Here is a 16,476-nt window from a genome sequence, read left to right as displayed (position 1 = left end):
GTTGTTACCTTGTGAACAGAAAGTATGTAGCATAGCTAGCTAGTATTAGCATAGAGCCCGATTCTGCACCCCTTTCTCCAATGGAGTAGCACTTACCTATGCAAATAGTCCTACTGAAGCCAAAACTTGAGTGGTGTTTGTCATAAGGGTTGAAGAATTCATCTTATAGCAGTTACTTGTAAAATAAGAAGCTAGTTAAATGGGTGAAGTGTATTAAATAGCTAGTCTGTGTCAGGGGGAGGAGTACATGAATGAATGAATCATGGAAACTTGGTCACAAATGTCTTAGTCCCCCACTCTGTCCCCAAACCTCATTTCCAATCAATATTCTACACAGGTGAAGGAAACAGTTCAAAAATGTTAATAGATAGCAAAGGGCTTGTGTGCTTTATCAGCTGCTATAGAATGTTTAATGATGATACGGTGCCCCTTTTAAGTCTAAAAATGTGGCCAAGAGCTAGCAGATAGCAGGGAATGTTTTCAACAAAACGTCAAGGAAAATGTCTGTGTTGGGGGCTGGAAGTGTTAAAAGGATTATAGTAAGAGAAAAATTTATCAGACCTATCTGGTAGGACTCAGTAACAAAGGTATGTTCGCTTATGAAACAAACTTCAAATCCCATAAATCTAGTTGTGTGTTTCCTTCTCTTATATTTGAGTCTCTTTCATAATCCTTTTTCCTCTGCTGTAAATGTCTATCTGCATGTATAATGCTCTTCACTTGTAAACTGACTGCTTTAGAGAGAGAGAGAGAGAGAGTATACATACAGATAATCAGGTTTGCACTTATTAAACTAATGATGTGAAACTAACTCCCCCCCACCCAAAAAAAAAAAAAAAAGGGAAGGAAGGAAGGAATAACTTCAAAGGTATTAGCTCACATGTGCGATGCAAACCTCATGTCTTCTATATACAGGGCCTTCCTCTTATTTTGATCAAGTCTGTTCCCAACACTTCTGTTGAACTACTTGCAGGCCTTTGATCTTGTTATCAACATGACCACCAGTCAGAATACTGAAGCTTGCATAGCATATGACAGTGCATATGACATCATGTGTGAATAACACAGCTTTTCGGTTTAGATTTTACTGTCATTTTTCTTCCCTGGGCTGCTCTTTTTCTTTTAGTCTCATGCAGAAATGTACCATTCTTTAATAATGGTTCACACCCTGTACTTTTTCATCCAGGGATCCCAATACACTTCACAAAAGTGGGAAGAGTAAATAGTTCTACCCTTTTCACACACCCACACATTCTCTCTCTCTCTGTCAGGTGGGGACAACAAGGTACAGAGAAGCTTGGCACAACTGGGATTGTGCAGGAGCGTTTTGACCTGCCTTATTGGACCTAGGAAAGCCAGGATACATGTCACCACTGGAGGCGAGGTGACAAGGGTTTGGAGAGCTGAGGATGGACAGGATTTGAGACAGTCAGCAGCTAGGAGCGCACTCATCTTTCCCCTTCCAGCCTCAAAACTTCCCATCCTAAACAGAGACTTTAGCTCACTAGGCAGGCAACTGCATTTCTCCTTGACCTAACAGGGTAGACACTCCTCGCAGCCATGCAAACAGCTCTCGCGAAGAGCATCTCTCCTTCCCACATGCCCCTCTGTCGCACACTCTTTCCAGATACATGCACAATGAAATAAGCCAACTGGGGGGCATTTGCCTCTGCTGAGGCTTAGTTTCCCTGTTGTGCCCCCTGCTGCTGGATGTAATTGTGCATACCAGCTAGTAAGAGGCAGCAGAGTACGCTTAAAATTTTCCAATATGTACTGTGGTAGCCAACATGCTCAATATTACACCATGGAAGCAGGCGGCATGCTATTAGCACTGGGGCTCAGCAGAGGCAGCTGGGCCCTGTCTCAGTATTTCAGGTGGTTAGAGGAGGCATCATGGAGAGAAAGGTCAAAGGGGAGTCACACAGGGGACAGAGCAAGGACTCCATAAGCCAGCACCTGCGCTGGTAGCTTTTTGGTGGGGTGGGAGATGCTTTCATTTTGCTGCTCTTTCTGATTCTGCAGCCCCAGGTGGCTGCCTGTCTAACCCAGGCACTGGTTATTTACAACACATAAACTGATTCCAGAGATTTTGACTTAATTAAATAGAGAATAAAATGACCTGGTGATTGATGGACGTGCCAGGCACTTTATGTCTCTCATGTGTTTTGATGAAGGGCTGGAGCGTTGAGTTTACTGCAGAACTTGGAAGTCCAAGCTACTTCTCTCTTAACAAGACGAACTTTACAACAAACAGTGCGGTTATATTGTGCACAGCCTATGCCCTTCTGTGAATTGATTCATGTCCTGCAGGTGGTACCTCCTTGGGGCTGATCTAGGGATCAGCTCTCAACCAGTCTGGTGCCCTCTTCTGTCAGTTATTCAAGCTGTGACCCTTCTCTCGCTCTCTTCACAACTCAGCCCTCCGGCCACATCACTATATAGTTGTCCCCTTCCAGGGTAACAAAGTCTTTTCAGTTCAGCTGTCCAGTTGGGGTCTCCAACACTCCTTTGCCATTTCCCCTACCTCACAGGGAAACCCAGGCCAACCCCCTACACTGGGTTCCCTTCCAGCCCAACAAGGAGCCAAGGTTTGCATAGTCCTACCCTGGGCTGCTATTTCCCTGGACTTCTTCCTACCTGGTCCTCTCAGGCTTTCTTTCCCCACAGCTCCTCTGGGGTTGAGAGGGCTTATACTCCCTCTCCCTACGATGCCCAGAGAGCAACTGCAGACTCTTTCTGCGGTAAACTTCCTGGATTTATAATCTAGCCTACTCCTGCCCCTCTGTGCTTCTTGTTCAGTTAGGTCTGGCTGTCTTCCCAGTGCACCTAGCCACCTTAAGCCCTTCAGAGGCTGGTGTAGAGTGAACTCCCCATCACACCTTCTTCAACAGGGATAACAGAAGGCATTTTCAGGGGAAGAAAAACAGCTCCTATAGATATACGCCAACTTTTCAATATTTTTCATTAGTAGAAAATACATAGCACCAAATTCCATGGTGAAATAATAGCTATCTATGTTATATACACCCACAAAATATACCAAGTAAGCACAAGTTTCATTGCTTGGTTTCAAACACTCACTATGATCATTCCTTGTTTTTGATAATGGAGTTACTTCTCTAGAGCAGGGCTTGTAGCTAAATGACTTATATAGCTTAGTTGGAAGAGCAGACTGCCTCCGTGGATAGAAGCTTGGTAGAGCAAGCTGGCTGACTTGGCAGCTAAAGAGCAGGTAATGTTTCAGAGAAAAGGGACCTCAGGCAAATTTGAAAACATTTGGCACAACTTTTTAGAAATCTTTGGTTAATTCCTAGTGGATGGAAACCAAGATGTCAATCTCCTTCCCACTCTCTTGCCCCACTTAGTTAATTTCCTTTCCCTCCCTTTCCATTTTTGTTCTTTTAGTCTTTTTTGTTTGTTCTCTTCTTATTTTTAGTGGGGGGGAATCAATAAAATATAAATTTAATAAAATATCATGAGTAGAACTAAGCTTAAAAACCCTGTTAAGGTGGAAGAAGTAGTCTAGTGGATGGCCACTTGACTATGATGCAGGAGACCTTGGTTCAAGTCTTGACTACCATTGTTTTGCTGGATGACCTTGGGCAAGTGACTTACCCTCCCTGTGGCCCAGTTTCCCCATCTGTAAATGGGGATAATTGTACTCACTGTCACAGTTCATAGAATCATAGGACTGGAAGGAAACTTGAGAGGTCATCTAGTCCAGTCCCCTGCACTCATGGCAGGACTAAGTATTATCTAGAGTAGACCATCCCTGACAGGTGTTTGTCTAACCTGCTCTTAAAAATCTCCAATGATGGAGACTCCACAACCTCCCTAGGCAATTTATTCCAGTGTTTAACCACCCTGACAGGAAGTTTTTCCTAATGTCCAACCTAAACCTCCCTTGCTGCAATTTAAGGCCATTGCTCCTTGTCCTATCCTCAGAGATTAAGAAGAACAATTCTTCTCCCTCCTCCTTGTATGTACTTGAAAACTGTTATGTCCCCTCTCAGTCTTCTCTTCTCCAAACTAAACAAACACAGTTTTTCCAATCTTCCTACATAGGTCATGTTTTCTAGACCTTTAATAATTTTTGTTGCTCTTTTCTGGACTTTCTCCAATTTGTCCACATCTTTCCTGAAATGTGGCTCCCAGAACTAGACACGATACTCCAGTTGAGGCCTAATCAGCATGGAGTAGAGCGGAAGAATTACTTCTCGTGTATTGCTTATAACACTTCTGCTAATACATCCCAGAATGATGTTTGCTTTTTTTGCAACAGTGTATAGGGCAACTGCTCCAGTATTCCCCCTCTATCCAGCAAAGGCACATGCTTGAAGGCTTCCTGTTCCTCAGCCATCACCTCTTTTGGACGGAAACATGCATCTCTCTTACTCCTGATGGATTCTTCCAGGCTGCACAGCACACACCCCCTACACCGTGAGTTCCCCTGCAAGTCTGACTACACAGGCAGGCCTGCTCTGCCTTCTCCTCAGAGGCTATAAACGGCATAATTATCCATTAGATGTAAATTATCATGCAGCTTTTCCTAAGCAAGCACATTTATTCTTAGGGTGAAAGCATTAGAGAGAAAACATATTAAAACAAAGAAAGAACCTGCACACATGATACGTAGCTTAACAGAGATCAGCCCAACTCCAACAAGGGCCTGGACAGTGGTCAGTCCTTCTGTGGTCACAAGTTCATAACAGCTGTTAGACTCAGAGGATTAGAAGGGACCACGAGGATCATCTAGTCTAACCCGCTGCCAAGATGCAGGATTTGATGTGTCTAAACCATTGAAGACAGATGGCTATACAGCCTCCTTTTGAAAACCTCCAGTGAAGAAGCTGCCACAACTTCCCTAGGCAGTCTGTTCCATTGCTCTACTGTTCTTACAGTTAGGAAGTGTTTCCTGAAATATAATCTAAATCTGCTATGCTGTAGTTTGAAAGCAGTGCCTCTTGTCCCTCCCGCCCCCTGTGGCAAGAGAGAACAACTTTTCTCCATCTTTTTATAGCAGCCTTTCAAGTATTTGAAAACCGCTATCATGTTGTCCCTTAATCTCGTCTTTTTCAAACTAAACATACCCAGTTCCTCCAGCCTTTGCTCATATGGCTTTCATTCCATCCCTTTGATCATCTTTGTCACTTGCCTCTGGATCCTTTCCAGTTTCTCTACATCCTTTCTAAACATTGGTGACCAAAATTGGACCCAGTACTCCAGCTGAGGCCTAACCAGCACCAAGTAGAGCATGCTATGCCTCTGTTAATGCAACCTAAAATTGTATTTGCTTTTTTTTGCAACAGCATCATATTGCTGACTCATGTTGAGGTTGGGATCCACCACAACTCCCAGATCCTTGCAGTGGTGCTGCCAAGTCAGTTATCCCCCATTCTGCATTTGGTTTGTCTTCCCGAAGTGCAGCGCCTTCCATTTGTCTTCGTTTAATTTAATTTTATCATCTATATCCCAGTTCTCCCATTTATCAGAATCCCTCTGAATTTTAGCTCTAGCCACCAAAGTGTTGGTAACCCCCCTAGCTTTGTGACATCTGCAAAGTTGATCTCTAGTCCTCCATCCAGGTCATTAATAAAGATGTTATGCAACACCGGACCCCGAACAGATCCCTGTGGAGCCCCACTTGAGACTTCCCTCCAATCTGACATCATTCCATTAATGGTTACTCTTTGTTTGCGGTTGTTTAACCAATTATGTGTCCACTTAATAGTAGTTCTGCCAAGCCCGCATTTCTCCAGCTAACTTATCAGAATGTCCTGTGGGACTGTGTCAAAAGCCTTGCTGAAGTCCCGGTATATTGTGTCCCACCTTCCTTGGTGACATGCCCCTACTTCCATGCCCTGTATGTATCCCTTTTGGTTTTTAGATAGCTCAAATATGCTCCTTTGGGCAGCCACATTGGCCTCCTGTGCCTCTGCCTTGGAATAGCCTCATGTTGAGCCTCCAGGATTACATCTTTTAGGAACTGCCAGCCCCCTTTGACTCATTTTCTGTTAGATCAGAACAAGCATCCACATGAATAGATCAAGTTTTTCCAAGTCTTTCCCAGAATGATTGGGGCCCCTTTTGAACAGAAGGTCCCCTTCGTTTACTGGATCAGAAAGCAAGCCCTGAGATGATTTAAACTCAGGCTATTTATCCAAAAGCGCTTTGTCTGTTGGCCTCTGGAGAATCCAGTTTGAACTAGTCTAGGCAAGCTTCCCTAGGAGGTGGTACCTTTGTAGAGGTGTTACAACCTGAGTGAATTTGCCTAATCACCCCTCCACTGTTCTTAATTCCTGGAGAAGCTGTGGTTTCCATCCTCCAGGGAATTACGTACAATCACTGGCCCACAATGGTATGTAAACTTAATTCAATAAGGTTGAACTGAATTCAGTAAGAGTTGTCCAAGATATTGCAGGAAGTTGCCATATCTCTCACACTGACTTCCTTTGCGAAGCACTTTGAGCTCTATGGATGAAAAGTGCTATATAAGACCTAGGTATTATTATTTCTCAAAGCCTTAAGATGTGATTGTGCAGTGGTGCTCTTCACATCATTATTCTTTCCAGGAAGCACAAGGTGCAGAACACTTAAAACGAATGCTGGCCGAAAAAGGCAATTGCTTAGGATGCTGGTTATGTGTTTTCTTCTAAACAAAAATGAGCCAGATCCTCAGCTGGTGTAAATCACGGAATGACAGCAATTTAAACCAGATGAGGATCTGGCCTAATAATTTGTCCTCTATTGCTTTTGTGAAAATCAGAGCTAGGGTCTAATTTAGCATCTTGCGAAACATCCACAAAACTGCTCCTCCCAACGATACTGGGAGGTGTCACAACTAATCAAGTTGTCCTTGAGCAGGTGCACAGCTTCAGCTAGGTTTGAGCTGAGAAATGCAACAAGGCATTAGAAATTCTAGGAGGCCAGAAGTGGCTTGATCAAATATGTCATCACAGACAGGGATATTCCAAGGTGAAAACAGTTTTTTAAAACGACCAAATTTAGATCTCTTAGTTTGATTATACCCATAAATAACTATGGTTAGGAGAGCTGACCAGAACTGCACTGGTGTAGTCTTTTGAGATTCAGCATTAGTGGCATTTGACCTACTTTTATGCGGGAAGGCAACTACCTGGAGACATCTCTTTCAGAGCGAGACACCAACGAAGCAACTGCCTTGTGGGCAGAGAAGACATTGATGGAGCAATATGTCTGAAAGTTAACTAGGGGAAGTTTACACAATGGTTTAGAACATTTTTGTGTTATAATGGGCCCTCTGACTGTTGTTTGGCCTCATTGCTAGCATTACACAGAACCACTGAAAGCAGAGATGAAGAAACCTGATTTGATCAACTACTTGAGTTCCTAAAGAAGTACAATATTTTTCCCTACAAAGTTTTTTCTCCTCTGCTCCAAGGAGGCTTCCTGGAAAAATTCCCTTTTTTCCAATAAGCTGATTTCAAGCTCTCTGCCCTAGATGTAAATGTCATGTCCATAATGTCATAGGGGGTTAGCACGTTTGGCTGCTGTTGCTTAAACAGCCCATTTTGTCACTTTATGACACTTTCACTGTGGCCTTATATAAAATGCAGGACGTAAGGTGCTATGAAGTGAATATAAATTGTTAATTTTGCTATCTGTTCAGTGTGGGAATTCAGATTCAACTGTAGGTTGGTGAATCACAGGAAAAATCAAAAATATCCAGTTTCCTTGGTAGCTGTAGTAGCCACCTGAACATCGAAGCTTTCCTGTAGGCTATAAAAAAGGATTTCCACAATGCCAGATACTGGTAAAGATGAAGGAAACTCTGGAAGTTCTACTTGTACCCATCATTGCCTATTTATTTAATCAGTCTAGTTCCAAGTGTACCCTAGCAGTATATGTACCCAGCATGTTTACACATCACAGATGATAATGAGAGAATATATTATTATCAGGTTACAAAGTTTTCATCGACATGACTTGGGGATGTTCACATTACCCAACAGTGGCAAATCACGCATGACTCATGCAGGATTGTTCCCAGGTTCCAATATTCTGGCTTGACCTTAACACCAAGCTACCTTCTTTATGATGAGTCCAACTGTACAGGTTTTAGGGGGAGAGGGATGTGGTAACTAAGATGTTTGTAAAACCTTTCGGAGTTTCCCAAGTTACCTGGCCCATCTAGCCCAATTCCAGCTTGAGGTTGGAGGGGAACTGAGTCCCTAACTGGGCATGCATAAAAGTGTGCTTGTCTCTTTGCAAATGTGGCCCACGGTGACTGTTTTGGAGGACAATGATGGTCAAGTAGCGCTAAGTGATATAAAAAAAAAACCAAAAAAAACCCCAAGTCTGTGTTACTGTATATTGGCCCCTGTGCTATATCACCCTCCAGGTATCATTTTCAGGGCAAGGGCAGCATTATTACATGAGGGCTGTCTACCAAAATGGCCACTATTTGTTTAAAATACACTTTTACAAAAATTACATTTTTGAGAAGCTAAACTATGAAAATTATGCCTGGAGAATTCTTTGAAAGGGGGTGCGTGTCTTGTCTCACACATGTTTGTACTGCTTCGAACCCACTAGAACAGAATTCTAGTACAGCACGTGATGCTGTTTCAGCCAATCAGACTAGAGTATATAGTCTGGATAATTAAATAGATGTTACCCATGTACGACCTTAGAGCTCCAGTTCTTCCCCTGTGAATGATTTAACCACAAGAGTTAGTAAATAGGAGAGAGAGCTTTTTATGTCCGAATTTCTGGTTCAAAGTCAGTCCAGGAGATAGGTATCTAGAAGCTACTTATTATCTTCTGATGGCTGTTTGGTGTCTTATGTCAAAAGACTTTGGTGATCTCAGTCTAATCCCTAATCAACAGGTGTCCCCATCGAAAATCTCACCACTGGAATGGACAATGAGACGAGTTGTAAACGATTCAGGGAAGGGGCCATCTTTTTATTATATGCTTGTAGTGCCTGGCACAATGGGGCCTTGATCCATGACTCAGCACTAACCACAACAAATAATAATAATACCACGTGTCTTGTAGAGAGAGTTCCTCCAGCTCAGAGTTGAAGCACAACAGTGGGGCAGCCATAGGGAAGCTTGCTGTACCTCCCCTGTGGATAGAAGAACTCCAACTTCCAGGGTGGAAAAACTGGAAATCCCCTTAAATTTTATTTTGTTTTCAATTGAAATGACACCAACAACCTCCCATGATGCCCAGGAGATGCGTATATTAATATGTGACTGTGTTAGATACCCGGTTCCTGTGCTATTCAAGATTCAGCCAGCAGATAGCTAATCAACAAATGCGCTCTTCAAGAGGCACCAATCTCTTAGTACCTTGGACCTATAGCTCAGGCCTAGGGCCACTGGAACACATGAGTTCTTCATTGACTTATTTGTAATCTTCCAAGAGGTGGTGGTCAGGGCTGGGAGGAAGCCATGCAAAGGTCTCAAAACCACAGGTCAAGGGAAATAGCTTGTTTAGCAATACAATTAGTTACAGATATTGCAAACCTAAAACGTGTTTTTAAAGTGTATAAAAGAGAAGAGGAAAAGATGCAGGCCTTGTCTGGGAAGATTCTTACAGGGACACTCTCACTTTAATGAGCATAATTTAACTTACTATTGTCACAACTATCATCTAATATTAAGTGAAAGAGATTAGAGAAAAAATATATATTTGTTTTGGTATTTTTCCTCCAGTTTGCTCTGCGGCTTGACCACACTTGTTATAATTTTCTCAGTTTCCCCTGTATAATCAGTTAGGGCCTGGGGCTGCGAACACATAAGCATATAGGTAACTTAGCTGAGTAGTGCACCTGTCTTCCACAGGACGACTCATATATGTAAGTGCTTGCAGGCCTGGGCCCTTTGCCGGTTTCTTCATTGTTTGTGTGGGATCTTTAACGCAGCAGCTAAGTATGAAACACAGGGCCTGATTTCAGACGATGAGCATCCTCAAGTCCAACTGAAGGCAATGGGAGCTGTCAGGTGCCCAGCACTTCTGAAAACCAGGCCCTTAAGGAACAATCTGTTCCACCTTGCATTTAGCTGTGATACTCCTTACCCTTCCCACACCTGACGTAGAGCTTGGTGGAGCTCAGAAGCTTTGCCAATAGACGTTGGTCCAATGAAAGATATCACCTCTCTCAGGCCCTTAAGGAAACAGGTGTGATTGTAGAATTGACAGGGGAGCGTAGCGGTAGGTGCATTACTTCAAACTGCTTCCCAGTCTTTACTTCTTTTTTTTTTAAACGGATGAAATGGGCAGTGCCTCTTTGATGTTTAAAACCAGGGACACACACACACACCTTCCACTGGGACTCCTCCTGCAACAGGGCTGCCGAGAGGAGCAGGATTCCCATATATACTTCTGCCCCTCCAGGTTCCACCCACCCAGCCCTTACCCTTTGCTTATAGTGGCTGGCCTTTGCGTTTCCCCGCCGATCGCAAGGGATCGCCCAGCACCCACCCTCTTCCTGCCTCCCCCCACCTGCCAGGAGCAGACTCATTCATGAAAGGGAACGCCAGCCCCGCCTCCCCCGCACGCCCGACTGCAAATGTATCAATCGCCGGCATGTGGCTCTCGCCCCGCTGACTGTCCAATCAGAGAAGCCCGGGGAGGGCGAGGGGCCAATGGGAAGTGTCCGAGGGACACACACCAGCTGCCTGATCGAACTAGAGCTGTCAAACCTCATGCCCCCTGGGAGAGATCGTTCCTGCCCTTCCCCCCCCCCCGCCCCCTCCCCAGGGTTTTTTCTTTGACACCCTCGGACCTGCAGAGAGGCACTAAGACAAAGTATCATGCACGGGCACGGAGGGGAGGGGGGTGTGTGTAATCATCCATTCCCAACTCAGAAATAAACGCCCCCCCCTCCACAAAATAATTATTCCTCCCCCCACCCCCACCGCGCACCACGTGGCGCTTATGGCACCCCCATTCCTCCAAGCCACTCACTGATTATTCCCCGCACAGAAAATGCCCGAGCTCCTCAGGCTGATTATCCCCCCAAATACCCCAGTGCCACGTGTTGATTGTAGCCCCCAAAATATGCACCACTGACTAGTCCCCTGCCTATAATGTTTTCTTGCCCCTTGCACTTGGTACTTCAGGTCTGTAAATTAAACCCAAACATTAGAGACAACTTAAGGGTTCCACCAACTTTCCCACCACGGCATGAAATGTAAATCTTTCCCCTGGCCCATAAAGCCTAGTGGTGGCACTTCCATGACACGCTTCGTTGGTTAGCTTTGATTTTACAGAAATAAGCGGCCAGATCCTCAGGAGGTATACATTGGCACACATCCAGGAGACTCCCTGTTTATACCAGCTGGGGGTGTGGCTCTTGACTTCAATGGAGCTAGCAGCTGAGGATCTGGCCCCATTGATTTCAAGGGAACTATGCCAACTAACATCCGTGGGGATCTGGCCCCATTGTCTTCAGTGGCTATGCACTAGCTGGGGATCCAGCCCAAGGTCGTTTTAAAGAAAGAACCCTCCAGGGACAAAGTACGTTTCTGTATTAGCAGCATTGTTTCCATCGTATTTCCCCCACTTACTCCCAAACCTAACCAAAAATGCACCAGTTACTGTTCACATCTGGCCAGTGGCGTTCAGGGATGGTGAACAAACGAGAAAGACTGCTCCAGACTCCGGGTACTGGAGACAGGCTGATGGAAATTCTACATAATTGCTGTTTGCCTTGCCTCCACTATGTATACTTTGGGGAGGAGAGGGGGAATGTATGCAGAGCAGAGAGAGATGCAAGTCTTGTAGTTAAAAGTTAGTTTGAAAGGCTAATAACAGGTTGCATGTAGCTTTTGCATTTCCAAGGAATTGTCATAAATTACATTCACAAAAAAGAAGCTGGTGTTTGAAAAGCATAGCCCATGTGCTGATTTTAATTGCCTTGCAGTGCCAGCCCTGCCCTGCAGCAGTCACCATTCTAGACACTAACTTCTCTGCACACGTGCATTTTCAAAAATGTTGGCACCTAAATCAAGTGGTCTGATGTTCAGCCTTTTCCACTGAGAACAAATGGGTGCTGAGCATTTTTCAAAAATCAGCCCTTGATGCATATAGTAACGTTCTGACCATAACATATTTTCCTTAGATTGTGAGCTCCTTGGACTGTCCTTTTTAAGAGCTGGGGCACTGCTGTAAATAAATAAGTACATGTAATAATGCATGCAACTCAGTGCACATGAATAGTCCTATTGGGCCTACCCACGTGAGTAAAGTTACTTACATGCATAAATATTTGAAGGATGAGGACTTTACATCATATACTCTTTGGGCAGGGACTCTGCCTTTGTGTGTACTGGGACAAAGCACTGTGAGTGAACCTGTTTGGGGCCTCTGGGCTGAATCATAATCTAAAAAATAACAAGGAAAATCTGATTACAAAGTTTTTTCATGCCATCAAGGAAAAAACACCAGTTGCCTTGTTTTGGCCATGCAGAGGGAAGTTTTGCCTGCTTTTGTTCATTCCGTTAAAAAAAATCTGAAATATGCTTTCTGTGTTACCTAGATGGGGACAGGAAAAGTTTTTCAATACACTAAAAGCTGCAACAATAAAGTTCAGATTGAAAATGGGACTGGCCCTTCCACTTAGGACAGGGGTGTTCTGGTTCTGCCCTTCCCCCCAAAATAAACATATCTGAGTAAGGGGGGAAAGGAGTTAGTGTAGCCTATAATGTGGGACTCAGGTGAGGTGAGTTCTAATCCCAGCTCTATCCCTGACCTGCTGGGTGACCTTAGGTGAGTCCCTTTACCTCCCTGTACCTTTTAGTTTCCCCAACTGCAAAATGAGGGTCGTGATTTACTTGACCTCCCTTTATAAAGTGTGTTGAGACCTCCTGATGAAGTGTCATGCAAGAGCTAAGCCTGGGGGAGAGAAGGGGGACTGGATGAGGAATACAGGTTTGGGGTCCAATCTCTAATTGAAGCCTTTTGTATAAAGTTAAAAAAAAACCCATTCTGTGTCTGTTTAATATTTCACATATGGGGAGGGAGGGATGTGAACACAGCTTAAGCCAGAGTTCAGTTTATGTGCCAGTTATATTACAATCAGATATTGCTTAATTAGGATGCGGCCTGAAAACAGGCAATTGGATGATTAAAACGGGCCCATTTTCTCCTAATAGAAACAGGGTTTTTGTTTTGTTTTTTAAGTTTATATATATATATATATATATATATATATATACACCGCAGAAAAATTTCAACAACCCTCCCGAACTAAAGTTGACCAGAAAAATAAATGCAATAAGCTGTTGGTTGACATTGTCTAAGGGGGCGAGAGTTTAAGAACAACCGATACCTATCTGGCTGGTGGCAAAGCAGAGACGCAGACGTGGGGGGGGTGGGCAGGCTGATGGAGCGTGGAACGAGTTAAAGCTGGCAGCCGCCGTGGTAAAGGGGGGTTGCCTGTCCCTTTAAGGCTCCGGCAGCTCCGGGAGAATTGCAGGGATAACACGATTGGGGCGGCAGGATCACTTACTTCTGACGTTCCAAAGCCTGGGGGAGTTGGCTGGAGATTGTTTCCCTTTGATAAGGTCCTGGCAACTTAGTAACAACTCAAGAGATGGGGAAAAAAAAAAATAATTCCAAGTCTCAAAGCTTTCATTTAAAAAAAAAAAAAAGCGCAACATAATAAAAAAAAATAAAATCCTCCTTTGGAAAAGAATGATCTCCGGCTGTGTGCCAGGCTGCCACGGGAGTCCCTGGCGCAATGGTGCAACAGGAAGCTGAGGCGTGTATGGGGTGGGTGGTGTGGGGTTGTTGGGTTTTTTTTTTTTTTTTTGGTGGTGGGGAGCGGGGAGGTGTTGCAGAAAGGCGCTTATCTCCCTTGCAGGACCGTTCTCTCGGTTCTTCACTTTGATGTGCACAGTTAAACCCACAGCTCAGTGTTTGTTGGAATAGCCTGGAGGACATTTGGTGCATGGAATGACTGCTTGAAACAGGACCTGAGTTGAAAGAAGGGGGTGGGGGGGTCAGGAGAAGGAGGGAGGGATCAGATCTTTTGTATTTTTTTAAAGGGGGGGGGGGGTTGGTAGAAGGAGAGGATCACGCTGAACTCTTTTTGCTTTTACTCACACATTCCGTGCAGCCTGCTTCTGCCAATGCTCTCAGATGCTATTGCAAAGCCAGAGAGGAGGAGGAGGAAGAAGAAAATATAGGGGGGAGTGGGGGGGCAAGCGGCGCAACATTGCGGCTACTTTTGGTGGGAAAGGGCAGGGGGGCGGGAGGGGGGTTGTTTTAAGGAGGAACGGAGCGGCGGCGGTGCGGAGAGAACTACTGGGATCAATGGTAAGTTGCAAAAGAATGTATGTGTGATCCTCGCGCGGCCCCCCCGCGCCTTTCTCCCTCTCCGGGGCGCTTTGATGTGCTCTTCGCTGGGGCTTTGAAGTTTTAAGGGAAGCTATTTATGTGCTAGCTATGGGCAAGCCGGGCTGGGCTGACACCGGAGTGGGTTTTGTTTTATTTTTGAATGATGTCGCAAAAATCGAGATCTCGGTGCCTTTTTATCTGCCAGAGAGGGGAAGCTTTTATTTTATGGGCATGGTGGGGAAAGGGAGGCAGACATAGTAGGATGCATTTTTGTTAAAGGTGGATGTGGTGAGAATGAGATCTCTCTCTCCTCTTCCCCCCCCCCTCCTCCATACCCCTCCCACACCCCCTCCGCACCCCCTGTGAACTCCAAAGAGGCGCTGCACGCTTAGTTAGGGGTCAGTTGTTGCACAGGACTCGGAGGAAGCAAGTAGCTTAGGACTCTCTCTCTCTCTCTCTCTCTCTCTCTAAGATCTCTTTCCAACCTCTCATTTCTCTGCCCGTCGCCATTTCTGGAGCAGGTTTTTTTTATTATTATTTGGCAGGATTGTCCTTTGTGGGCTTGGCGCCTCCTGGATTTGTTTCTTCCCTGCTTTAGTTTTTTATTTTTGGAGGGTCTCTTTTTTTTTCTTTTCTTTTCTTTTTTTTTTTTTTTGGTTGCAGGAGGGGTGGTTGGGTGTATTTATTTTTGCTTTAAGGTGGGGAGCAGGGGGCTGAGCTTGGAGGAGATGAGAGCCCAGGCACGGGATGCCTGCAGCAATCAGGTACATTATAGACAAGGGGGAGGCACTTTCTCTCTCTCTCTTCCTCCTCCTCTTCTGCAAACGGGACTCGATATTGCAAGACTGATGATAATAGGGGTGACATATTGAACTGCTTGTTTATGTGTGTGTGAATTTCTGCTTGGGTTTGTGCAGCAAAGAAAAAAGCCAGGAACTCAGTTCACGCTTTCTGATTAGTTTGAGAGCCTTTCACATGCTTATTAAACCAGCTTTTTATTGGATGGAAGCAGGTTTTATTAAAACTGTAGAGAAGCTTTTAAAAATCATTCTGCAACCGTGTAGTGAGTGTTTACTTTTTATTGATCTTTTTTTTTGAAACCTATAGCCAGATTTAGTTAATTTCACATTTACCTTCTAATGATGGAAACTTGTTCTAATAAAAAAAGTCACTAGTGAGTCAGCCTTTGGAGGCAAATGGGTTGGTGATTTTTTTTTTCTTCTCTCTTTCAAACTTTTAACAAGTGCATGTGCTTAACTTCTCCAAATCCATGGGAGGTGTGTGGGTTTTTTTTTTTTTTTTTTGGAAGGTTGTAGTTAACTTCTGAAATGAGTCAGAACTGTTTTTAAAATGAAACATTGTAGTGATTTTTTTTCCCCCAAAAAAGTCTTTCTGAACGTGCCGTTCCAAAACAGCATTCAGCATTGTGCTAGAAGGGCTTCTGGTGATCATAATCTAAATTTTTAAGGAGTGAGAGGAGAGGGGGGTAAAATGGAAACCAGATGCCGAGAAAGGCACGTCTTGTTCCCTGCCTTGAGTTATCTACAAAAAGAGGCAAAATTGGGAGGGGGGGGGGGATTTGTGTGTGCGCAAAACTGGTTTACCCTGCAGACAGCAGAACAGAGCCAAGTTTGTGTGTCTGATGCTATCACTGAGAGGGGAGAAGGTGACCTGTAGTTTTGTAAAGAGGGGTGTCTTCCCTGGAGACTGGTTTTGTAAGTTGTGATTAGATATGCAGTGTAAGTGAAGGGTTAATTCTTTTCCTTTCCAGCGCCCCCCCCCCCCCCCCCAAGTTAAAAGTGCGCCGGGAGTTCAGAAAAGCATATCTGATACTTTTGATTAACACTGTAGATAGCTGCGTTGCCTTTTTTTTTTTTTTTTTTTTTTTGACTGTGAAGAGTTGAAAAGCCTGTTTACTTTTTGTCTTTGATGTTGGGTGGATCTGGTTTTGATTAGATCAATACTCTTTTCTTTTCTTTTTTTTTTTTTTTTCCAGAAAGGAGGCTCAGAGGATCTCCTGCTGACTTGAGAGAGAGAGGCGCACATACACATACACACACACACACTCACACACACAGAGACAAGAGGCAGATTGCTGAGGAACTTAAGGGGGAGGGGGGCGGAAAAACCCTACCAGAAGAACTC

The 16,476-nt window shown here is 44.4% G+C and overlaps 1 protein-coding gene across 1 annotated transcript in view; it reads left to right on the top strand.

Moving 5' to 3' along the window:
- CEP112 (centrosomal protein 112) overlaps positions 1-16,452 on the top strand; it is a 360,739-nt gene extending 344,287 nt beyond the window's left edge. The window contains exon 28 of the transcript XR_005227706.2: positions 16,328-16,452. The gene's annotated coding sequence lies outside the window, so the exon portion shown is untranslated. The remainder of the gene's footprint in view (positions 1-16,327) is intronic.
- The last annotated feature ends 24 nt before the right edge of the window (positions 16,453-16,476 follow it).

This window comes from Chelonia mydas, chromosome 14 (genome assembly GCF_015237465.2).
Source record: "Chelonia mydas isolate rCheMyd1 chromosome 14, rCheMyd1.pri.v2, whole genome shotgun sequence".
In the NCBI taxonomy this organism is placed as follows: Eukaryota; Metazoa; Chordata; order Testudines; family Cheloniidae; genus Chelonia; species Chelonia mydas.
Note: the sequence above shows the minus strand (reverse complement) of the source record. Positions and strands in the feature narration are given on the sequence as shown.